An 11,401-nucleotide genomic window follows, 5' to 3' on the forward strand; every position below is an offset into this window, starting at 1 on the left:
TTCCTGATGAACCAAAATGTCCTATAGCGGCCAAGGTCAAGTACACCGAGTACACACACACACACACACACACACACACACCCGTCGAGACACACAGCGACAGTAAATGCATCATGTGTTCAACTGTGCATCGTGTCCTCTTCTTCTCCCTGTAGTCTACTACACAGCACGTTTTGATCTCAAGGTGCTGAAAGGCAGATGCTTTAAAAGCTCTTTTCACACAAAAGTGGCTGCTAGAAGTAACACATTAACATCTTAATATAGCCTAAAGGCACTCCTTAGCTGTTTGTCACTGAATCATATCTATAGACCTGCCTACTCAGCATATAAACAATTCATATTATGTTTCATGACTGTAACGCAAACAAATATCAAGTTATTCATTACTATGACTGTTGTTCATCCGATGAGCCATTCACAGTTGGGTTCCAAACAGATTTTTATTGGTGCAAGTGGCCCACAGACACCACAACAACACACTACAGTATGGAATAGTGCAGCAAATAGTAAAAAAAACAGCTTATTACACAACTTTACTTAGAGGTCAACAGAAGACTTATGTATTAACTGCACAGACAACATGAAAGTATGTGTAGTTTTGGGGGCAGAACTGTGTCAGAAGGGGCAAAAATAAATAAGTAAGTAAATGAGTTCATCAATAAATAATGATTTCAATAGCTGGAAAAAAGCCTGCATACATAACAATGTGTGGCTCATGCAGCTTATTGTGTTTAGGGCTTGCTGCCATAAACCCGGCCTTGTTTTTCTTAACATGGGAGAAGAATGTTTGGTAACACATAATAACATCGTTGTATTCACATAAAATCACTTCTAGTACATTCAGTACTTCTAAATACTTTTCTAAACAGTTGCCTGTGTGTTGTTTGTACTTAATGAAAGAGTTCATATGTTAAAACACACCGTGAGGTTAAGTTTTAACAACCTGAAAATGGGATATTCATGGAGGAATTTTTAAAAATACAAAAATTTGTTTCTGTTCCTTTTGTATGACTAACCATTAATTAATTGTTTGTAAAAGTGCAAAGTTGGTTTAACGCTGTTTATCAGTGTATATATGCACTACTGTTTGAAAGTTTGGGGTCAATTATCCTTATTTTTGAAAGAAAAACTTTTTTTTTTTAATGAAGATAACATTTAATTAACCAGAAATACAGTCTAGACATTGTTAATGTGGTAAATAGGAATGGAAAGGAATGTTTGTTTTTTATGGACCAAGGACTACAGATGGAAATTAGCAAATCTGGTGCAGCCATCTTTTTAATGTAACTGCACGCTGTCCTTTTTCAAATAAACTTGAATGAATGAATGAATGAATGAAATGACTATTCTAGCTGGAAACAGCTGATTTTTAATGGAATATCTCCATAGGGGTACAGAGGAACATTTCCAGCAACCATCCCTCCTGTGTTCTAATGCTACATTCTGTTAGCTAATGGTGTTGAAAGGCTAACTGATGATTAGAAAACCCTGATGCAATTTTGTTAGCACATGAATAAAAGTGTAAGTTTTCATGGAAAACATGAAATTGTCATGGTGACCCCAAACTTTTGAATGGTAGTGTAAATATACATTATTGTATATATTTAATAAGCACAGTATATCAGCTTACAACTCCATTAAGTCAAACATATATTTAATCAAACATGAGCTAGTCACAGTGCTGTACATGTTATCAAACAAGCAATGACAAAATGATGTGCAAACATCAAGGCAGGATAATACTGGCAAACTCAGTATTTAAAACAAAATGAAATAGTATAATAATACAAAAATGATGTTTGTGTGCCTTACAGTGGATTAATGCTAGTTTGGGGGCAGGTAAAATAGACTGTAGCACAGACAGACAGAAACCTAGGTTATTTAATTTGTAGAAAATTAAATAATCTAATGAATAATGATAATGTCTTGCAAACATATTAGCATTGGGATCAAATTTCACATTCTGTATATACAATGTAAGCTGCGAGAGGTGAGGACATAATGTCTTAGGTGACATTGTACGTTCTACATATATTTCCTGCACTGTCGCTTGTTGATGAGAACTGTAAAACTGGGAAACTCGAGGAAAAAAACACTTGCTTAGGGGTGCCATGTCCTACCACCAATCACTCTCCCCTTCTAAAGGGGCTCCAATGGCACCTGAGGGGGAATCTCATGGCTGTCATCCCAGAAAGCCTGCCGCACTGATGCCTGCTTACCATCTGCTCCCCATATGAGCAAACACAGGCAATTGTCTCAGAGAAGGCACCTCAATCACACTGCCATTGAACTAATATACTTTAACATGTTTTTCGGGTAGCTTTGGACAACAGCGCAGTAGAATCTGTAATGCTAAAAGTCCCTATTTGGCTTGTGGAGATAACAGTAAATGATTGCGTGTGCACGCGGTGTAGGTCGAGCATGCTTGAAATGTATATCATATCCCTGCCCTGTCTCAGCATGGACTTGGCATCTGACAGTGAAAAAAGCAGAACAGTGGGACCCTGTCAGTGTTACACTTCCTGTAAATAACCCCTCCATGCCTTTGGTTTTATCATTCCCTGCAAATGATTTCAGGCCCCTCCAGAGTCAACAAGAAATAGCATTATTTTATGGCATGGAAAAAGAGAGAGATAAAAAGAGGAGCCAGGGAGAGAAAAAGGGAGATGGGGCTAAAAAAGGTCCTTCAGGGAACATGGTGTAAATGAAGTTCCAGGAATGACACAGGCGAGCAATGAGGCGTGGATGGAAAATATACGCTGCACATCATCGGATAGAGATGCCAGTGGAAATGGCTTCATTGAAGTGTCAGCCCTCATCCATCAATCAATCATCCGCAAGAAACAATAACGCTGTGGCGATGGGGCAGCTTTTATGGGGCTTACTCATGGGTATCGGAAACAGCACTTAAGTGTAGTTCTGACACTGGGAGAAAAACAGAGATGAGGTGCTCGGCTTATTCCACATGCAGGTAGAGCAGATAAGGGGGGGGGGACTAAGTATACAGTGCCCCTGTGGCAGTGGAGCTCGGACAGAGGAGTTTTTATCTCCATAGCAGTGCTGGATTTCTTCTTATCTTTTCTACATCCCCCTTGTCCTTATTATTAGTTGGAGTTGTTTTGGATTTAAAGTGTGACAGGGTTTATCCTGGCACCCAATGGGCCTTTGGGGGGTGACCATGCACAATAGTAGGTGTGACTGGTCAATATATAGTGCAGGCAATTAGTCTGTGTTACCTTACTTGTGCGTTTTCCTGTTTTTTCAGACCATTTGAGGAACAAAAATGTAAATTAGAACTGAGTTAATGAAACTCAGATGAACAAAGCTCTTTAAAAAATGGAGTTGCTTTTTTTATTCATGGTACTCAGTATTTTGTCTGCTGTGATTTTCCTGATTTGATATCTAAAACCTCTTTGAAGGGTCACCAAATATTCTTACATGCAGGAAAAATCCTGTATTATTATTTGTGTTACAGTACAGGTAACAGATGTAGACTGACTCTGCTGCTGCGTCCTTCACTTAGCTCCATCCAGTAAGTTGTGATCGGTTTAAGGAAACAGAAAGGAGCCTGAGCATGTCTTGGCCCTATAAGAGAATAATAATAAGGCGCAGTCAGACCATTCTGCACTGTGGATGGTCTGACTATGTGAGTTTACAGATGCTAAAGCTGAAAGAGCAGCTGCTCTGAAAGCTTGTATTTAGATCCACTGGTGCTTTCAGCTGAATACTTACATCCTCACAAAGACACTTCTAAGAAGTGGTCAGCTTTGCTAATTAGTACTAAAGACAAAGTAAATCTGATGCTAATATGATCAGTTTTGCAGATATTTGGTCATAACCTAAATTTGACAAATGTCGACCAGCTGGTGCTACTACATTAAAAGTCAGGAGGTCACGGAACTCAGCTGGATTCAGCCTCTGAGGTCCATGAATGTCTACACCAAATTTCACAGCAATTACTTCAGCGGTTGTTCAGCTATTTCTGTCATAACCAGGCCGCAAGTTCTGATCTGAAAAATGTAGCCAGCATGGAGTGCAAAAGACTGCAGTTCCTCGAATGGCCATTTGGGATTAACTCCATAAACAAATCAACCCCTATCGACCCCCATGTTAAAATGTCTAACTTTATAGCAGAAATAAATGCATTAACAGCCTGGTGCAAAAGGCAGCTTTGGTTTCTTTTCCCGTTCATGACAACTGTACATGTTGAACTTTTACATATCTCACCCGTTTAAATTGCATTAAGGCTATTCATAACACATACCGTTGCATGCCCTGCCTTAACCCGGCTCACGCTCTACCTCTTTACTAGTTCATGGATAAACTTGGAGTTAGACAGAATCAGGCACTACCGGATGGGGAAAGCTAGAGCCACCATAATGAGCTTCTAAACTGCTGGTCAGGAGACCTATGGGTGACATCACGGAGAGTGTACATACAGTCAATAGTCAAAGTCAAAGTGGCCACCCAACCGACACTGCCATTAACTAGTCTGCTAAAAACTATTAGTAGAACATCAGCTGTATTTTTGCACCTGTTTAGCAAATTCTCTCTTATTTACTCTTCACCGTATTGTTCCTTTAAATATAACGTTTGTTATTCTCATTAAACAGGTGGTTGGTTCATTATGCTGCTAAAGCCATCTCATAAAGGCTTATAGTTAATGGCCAATCAAACTTGTGTTTACTTATAAACAACCTCAACACAACACAGGTACTGAAATTAGAGCAGCATGTTCTCCAAGGCTATATGTTCAGCTCCCTCCCAACATAAAAATAAACAAAAAATGCTAAATGGTCCAACAGTCGCTTTTGCTGTATGTGAGCCTTTTGATTTCCCCAACCAAAGTCTCTTGATGGCTTCTCTGCAACATGAAACATGACACGTCATCCATTATTCTGTACATGTGCCTTGCTATCTCAGCCCGCTCCATATGGCCCTCTGTTGTCTCTAGACACCCAAATCCCTTTCCTTAGGCCAGGGGCTGTTTTTGCGGGAACCATTACATTGCTCCTCTTCCTCAGAGGAATGGGGTGACGATGATGAGCAATCACAGCCAGAGCAGACTTTCAGCCTCGAATTCTGACAGGATATTCAACAATTGACCGTATCCGCTTTGTTGGCCCAATTGCTAATTCAAGCAAGTTGACAATCTGGAGGCAACAATTATGACTGATGAAAGGACTGAAAATAAGAGGAGAGAGCACTTAAAGAGAGGGAGAAAAAACATGAAGTTTACTTTATGAGGAGGGAGGGAGGCAGGGGATTTGGTAGTGAAATTGCTAAACACATCCTCAGTCGCAGATGAATGTATCCAGAAGTCTCGAGCACAACCTCTTGTAAAAACCGAGCACACCGAGCAGCTGAATGAATGGCAATGCAAGCATAAAATGCCATTTCTGTATTGAATTGTGTATTAAAATGGCTGCTGTGGGAATCCTTATCACACCAGACCTAATGTGATGAACGAAACTTGATAAGGAGCCGTGAAGACCTCAGGTGTTTATTGCCAAAGAATTAAAAAAGAAAAATGTCCCGGGTGAATTTGCCTGAAACGTGTAATTTCTTGGGTCATCCTCGTCTGGATGTCTGTGCATAATTGGCATGACATTGAGGGGAATAAAAAAGATATGGTCAAATAATCAAAACGTAAAAATCTGCTTTCTGTAACTGACTTAAGCGAAGCAAAATTTGGGGTCGATCGTGTCTGCAAAGAATAAAAACATAGGTGATGGTGAGGCCAAAATTGCGGCAGACATATTCATGTTTTTTGAGGGGCGCAAATTCCAAACACAGAAAACACACACACCCACACACACAAACAGCAGGAAGTAAACAGAAAACTCAAAATGCATGTTTGCCTATTAAAGGGGCTTTTGACACAAAAACCCTCGCAGCATTCTGGACACGGGGATTGAGTGTAAAGGGACGGATGTCATAAGCTGTTGTCGACTTGTGTTCTCTGCCATGCGTTTGCACTAAGTTTGCCACAGTGTGAGGGAATATGAGGGTGATGCTAAGTGAAATGCTCATTTTGCGTTTGTGATTACCAAGGCCCATGGGCGATATGCACTAATGTGAGCTAATGCAATAGATTACACAGTGCTGGCCCAGGGGAACAGACAGCAAACAGATGTGATCTACTCAAAAAGGGAGGAGGATGGGGGGGGGAATCAAAGTTTAAAGTGTTCAATGTGCTGAAGATTGTCCCTTGCAATTTGTTGTTTACGGAATGCGCAGTCATGATAGGTTTTGTCAGTCTTCTCCTTTTTTAGATATGGAGAAAGTCAACAGTAATGTGCAGATGTGTCTGCAGACGTGGACTCTGTTACCAAACTTCTCTCTGGAGACTTTCTTGTTTTTGTTTTTCAATGAGTATATGCTCAATAAATCACAAAGGGAATAAAGTCCTGCTGCGCGTTTTTGAAACAATCGATCGCAATCAATGATGCCACAGACATCTGATAGACAACACCTGTGTGACATCACCAGTTAGAATACAGCCAATAATTACTGTGAGTTTCAAACCCAATAAAGCCATACAACTGGTTTATTTGTTGTTTGATTCATTTTTGCCCATATGTAGAAAGGTGTGCTTGGTAAATTGAATGCACACCAATGCGTTTTAAGGCCTATTTGGTCTGAGAATGATACGATCCTGTATTTTGCACTTCTTTTATAGTTGGAATTCCATCCTAAGCCTGGCAACAATGTACAATTTTATCAAAGCTAACGGAAATACAAAGGTCTCCTGCTCAGACTGAACCTGTAAGAAACTAGAATCTGCCAAGGCTTTAATCTTGACTTTGTAAATACTGCTCTCTAGTGGTCAATCTGAGTCATTGATGATGAAGAGTAACACTGCACAGTCTGCATACCTAAACATGTTGTCTGAGGAGTTTTTCCTTTGTTCAGTTTGGTTGTAATGGAGGTAGAGGCTGTAGTCTTTATGGTTCCTGGGGGAGTCTTGCTCTGAAATGATAATCATGTTACTGAAATTTTACAGTCCTCTGATACTGGAGCTGGTGAGGAGCTTGGAAGGGAGTGTGGTGAGCATGTAAAAACAACTCACGGCTGAATTCATCCTTATCGAAGCCTGTGCTTCTCAGATCCAGAGACAGAGAATCTTCTATTAAAGCTGTCATCGCGGGAAGCAGGACCCCTCGGAGCAAGTTAAAGAAACCAGGCTACTGGGTATGACTTTGAACCACTATCTCTCCTGGTTTCAGCACACTGATAATATTGTTTAAAAAGATGGTGAGGCATAAGAATCAGCGGAGAGAGTTCTGCCTGTGTCCCCCAGATGTTATGAACGTAGTTATATCATCACTGGTTCTAAGCCACCTTGAATACTACTCTGCAATTTGGTCCTCAGCCAGAAAAATACAACAAAAGTCATGCAGTTCTCATGTCTCCTATTGACACAATATATCCTAAAAATTTCATTTCATATTATTTTGTTTATTAGAGGAAGCAGAGGTGAACCGAAAGCACAAATCATGGTTATTTTACTTGCTGTATAGGAATGATCAAATCAATTAAAGTTGACTTATACAGAATATTCACAACTACCTGAATCGACCAAAGTGGTGTACAAAAATAGATGCAAACTGGCAGGATAAGTAGACTTGTAAAACCAATTTAAAAGGAATAAAGAAATACTAAAATAGGCAAAACACACAAAACAGTGTGTAAGATGAATTTCTAAAATACATTTTAAAAAAGATATAAAATATTAAAAGCATCAAGAGCAACATTAAGCCATTGAAACCATGTGTGTCTTGAGATATTTCTCAAAAATGTCAGTGGAAGAGGAAGTATTGATTGAGAGAGGAAAGCTGTTGTAAAGCTTTGGAGCAGCTACTGCAAAGGCCCGATCTCTCAGTGGTTAACAGCAGTTGTTCTGAGGATGTGAGAGGCACATAAGTTCTGACACATACCCAGGTGTCAACCCGTGCATGACTTTATAAGTGAATAAAAAGAACCTTCAAATCAGTTCTGTATTTAACAAGCAGCCAGTGCAGGGATGCTCATACAGGTGCTTTCCACTCTGTTTGGTGCCAGTTAGGAGTCTTGCAGCAGCTGCAGATGAGACAGTGGGGGTGATACCGAGGTACAGAGGGGTACAATTCTAACTAATCAACAAGTCCATCATATCTTCCAAGACCTAAAACATTTTAACCCTTGTGTTGTCCTGTGGGTTAAAATTGACCCAATTTAAAGTTTGAAAATGTGGAGAAAAAATATATTTTCACAGCGAAACTTCTGATGTCCACATTTTCAACACTTTTTGGGAAATCTGAACATTTTTTGGTGAAAAAAAAGAAATGTTAAAAATGTTTCTTAAGAACATTCACACAAAAATCAACCAAAATCCAGCGAATTTCACTGGATTTTGGTTGATTTTTTTGTGAATGTTCTTAAAGAAAATATTAGAAGTTTCACTGATATACATGCAATCACTTTAGATATTTTTAGGATTTTTTTGAAGATTTTTACTCATTTTTTGAAAATATTTACAAGAGTTTTCTTGCCAAATATGGGGAATTTTTTTTTTAAATAAATCTTTTAAGGGAAACTTTTAAGAAATTATTGGAATTTTCTTCCTGGAGGTTTTGCAAATTTTCAGAATTTTTTTGTTGAATTTTTGGATGTTTTTTAGACAAGGAAACAATATCTTTTGGTGCCCGTAAATGAGGACAACAGTAATAAACTGGAAGAGTCCTGTGACCTGTCCAGAGTGTCCCTTGTCTTCACTCTAAGTCAGCTGGGATAGACTCCAGCCCCCCACGACCCTAATGAGGATTAAGCGGTGTATAGATAATGGATGGATGGATAGATTAAAGACAGAGTCATATAACTTTCATAGACCTTTCACCAACTTACATCAAGTGCATCTCTAATCCAAAATTAAATATACTGTATGTAAACATCTGCGGATGGATGACAAAGAAAAACCCAACATAAAGTGTCTTGAATGTTGGACCAGAACAGCTTCTATGCACCTTTCCGTTAATTCTTCAAGTCTCTGAAATCAGCTGGAGAGATGAGCACCATTCCACCAAAGTATATTTCCTCATCTGGTGTTTTGATGAAGGTGGTGGAGAGCGCGGTCTTGCAGTTGACTCCAAACTCTGCTGAGGGTGTTTAATTAGGGTGAGATCTGGCGACAGTGCAGGCCGCAGCATCTCATTCATTTCATTCAGTGACCCCTTGTGCCCCATGAACGAGGGCTTCATCACCTTGGAAACCACTCCCATCAAGAGAGAAATTTCTCATTATGGGATAAAAGGTGATCGCTCAGAACAACTTGATATTGATTTTGAGTGACCCTTCTTTGAAAAAAGGGCAAGTGAACCAAAACCATGCTAACTACCTTCACAGCATAACAGATCCACCTGATCCCCTCACTTATTAATCCTAAGCCGGATATTGCTCAGGAAAACTGCAATTACAGTGCCTTGTGAAAGTATTCGGCCCCTTGAACTTTTCAACCTTTCGCCACATTTCAGGCTTCAAACATAAAGATATAAAATTTTAATTTTTTGTCAAGAATCAACAACAAGTGGGACACAATCGTGAAGTGGAACGAAATTTATTGGATATTTTAAACTTTTTTAACAAATAAAAAACTGAAAAGTGGGGCGTGCAATATTATTCGGCCCCCTTGCATTAATACTTTGTAGCGCCACCTTTTGCTGCAATTACAGCTGCAAGTCGCTTGGGGTATGTCTATCAGTTTTGCACATCGAGAGACTGAAATTCTTGCCCATTCTTCCTTGCAAAACAGCTCGAGCTCAGTGAGGTTGGATGGAGAGTGTTTGCGAACAGCAGTCTTCAGCTCTGCTCACAGATTCTCGATTGGATTCAGGTCTGGACTTTGACTTGGCCATTCTAACACCTGGATACGTTTATTTGTGAACCATTCCATTGTAGATTTGACTTTATGTTTTGGAACATTGTCCTGTTGGAAAATAAATCTCCGTCCCAGTCTCAGGTCTTTTGCAGACTCCAACAGGTTTTCTTCCAGAATGCTCCTGTATTTGGCTCCATTCATCTTCCCATCAATTTTAACCATCTTCCCTGTCCTTGCTGAAGAAAAGCAGGCCCAAACCATGAGGCTGCCACCACCATGTTTGACAGTGGGGATGGTGTGTTCAGGGTGATGAGCTGTGTTGCTTTTATGCCAAACATATCGTTTTGCATTGTGGCCAAAAAGTTCCATTTTGGTTTCATCTGACAAGAGCACCTTCTTCCACATGTTTGGTGTGTCTCCCAGGTGGCTTGTGGCAAACTTTAAACCAGACTTTTTATGGATATCTTTGAGAAATGGCTTTCTTCTTGCCACTCTTCCATAAAGGCCAGATTTGTGCAGTGTACGACTGATTGTTGTCCTATGGACAGACTCTCCCACCTCAGCTGTAGATCTCTGCAGTTCATCCAGAGTGATCATGGGCCTCTTGGCTGCATCTCTGATCAGTCTTCTCCTTGTTGGAGGTGAAAGTTTAGAGGGACGGCCAGGTCTTGGTAGATTTGCAGTGGTCTGATACTCCTTCCATTTCAATATGATTGCTTGCACAGTGCTCCTTAAGATGTTTAAAGCTTGGGAAATCTTTTTGTATCCAAATCTGGCTTTAAACTTCTCCACAACAGTATCTCAGACCTGCCTGGTGTGTTCCTTGGTCTTCATGATGCTCTCTGCACTTTAAACAGAACCCTGAGACTATCACAGAGCAGGTGCATTTATACGGAGACTTGATTACACACAGGTGGATTCTATTTATCATCATCAGTCATTTAGGACAACATTGGATCATCCAGAGATCCTCACTGAACTTCTGGAGTGAGTTTGCTGCACTAAAAGTAAAGGGGCCGAATAATATTGCACGCCCCACTTTTCAGTTTTTTGTTTGTTAAAAAAGTATAAAATATCCAATAAATTTCGTTCCACTTCACGATTGTGTCTCACTTGTTGTTGATTCTTGACAGAAAATTAAAATTTTATATCTTTATGTTTGAAGCCTGAAATGTGGTTAAAAAGTTCAAGGGGGCCGAATACTTTCACAAGGCACTGTATGTGACAATAAACACAGTGACTAATAGAATTGCAGTAACAGACAAGTATGATAAATTACTAAGAATAAAAATGAAAGCAGGTGAGCTTAAATAAAACCAGAATAGGTAAGTGAGAAGAAATACCGGCAATGGTAGTGAATTAATAAAATAATATTATTAAAAATATATACATCAGCTTCTGTCCTGTTTTAATCCACACATCTTAATATATGCATTTTGTTCTTAGAGATGTGAAAATGACTATCAGCATGGTTCTCTCTCAGCAAATCTCAGTGTGTATTAGATTTGTAACAGGTATGATCAAACAGAAATTAGCTTCGTTTTA

This window comes from Acanthochromis polyacanthus, chromosome 6, assembly GCF_021347895.1.
Source record: "Acanthochromis polyacanthus isolate Apoly-LR-REF ecotype Palm Island chromosome 6, KAUST_Apoly_ChrSc, whole genome shotgun sequence".
NCBI lineage: Eukaryota > Metazoa > Chordata > Actinopteri > Pomacentridae > Acanthochromis > Acanthochromis polyacanthus.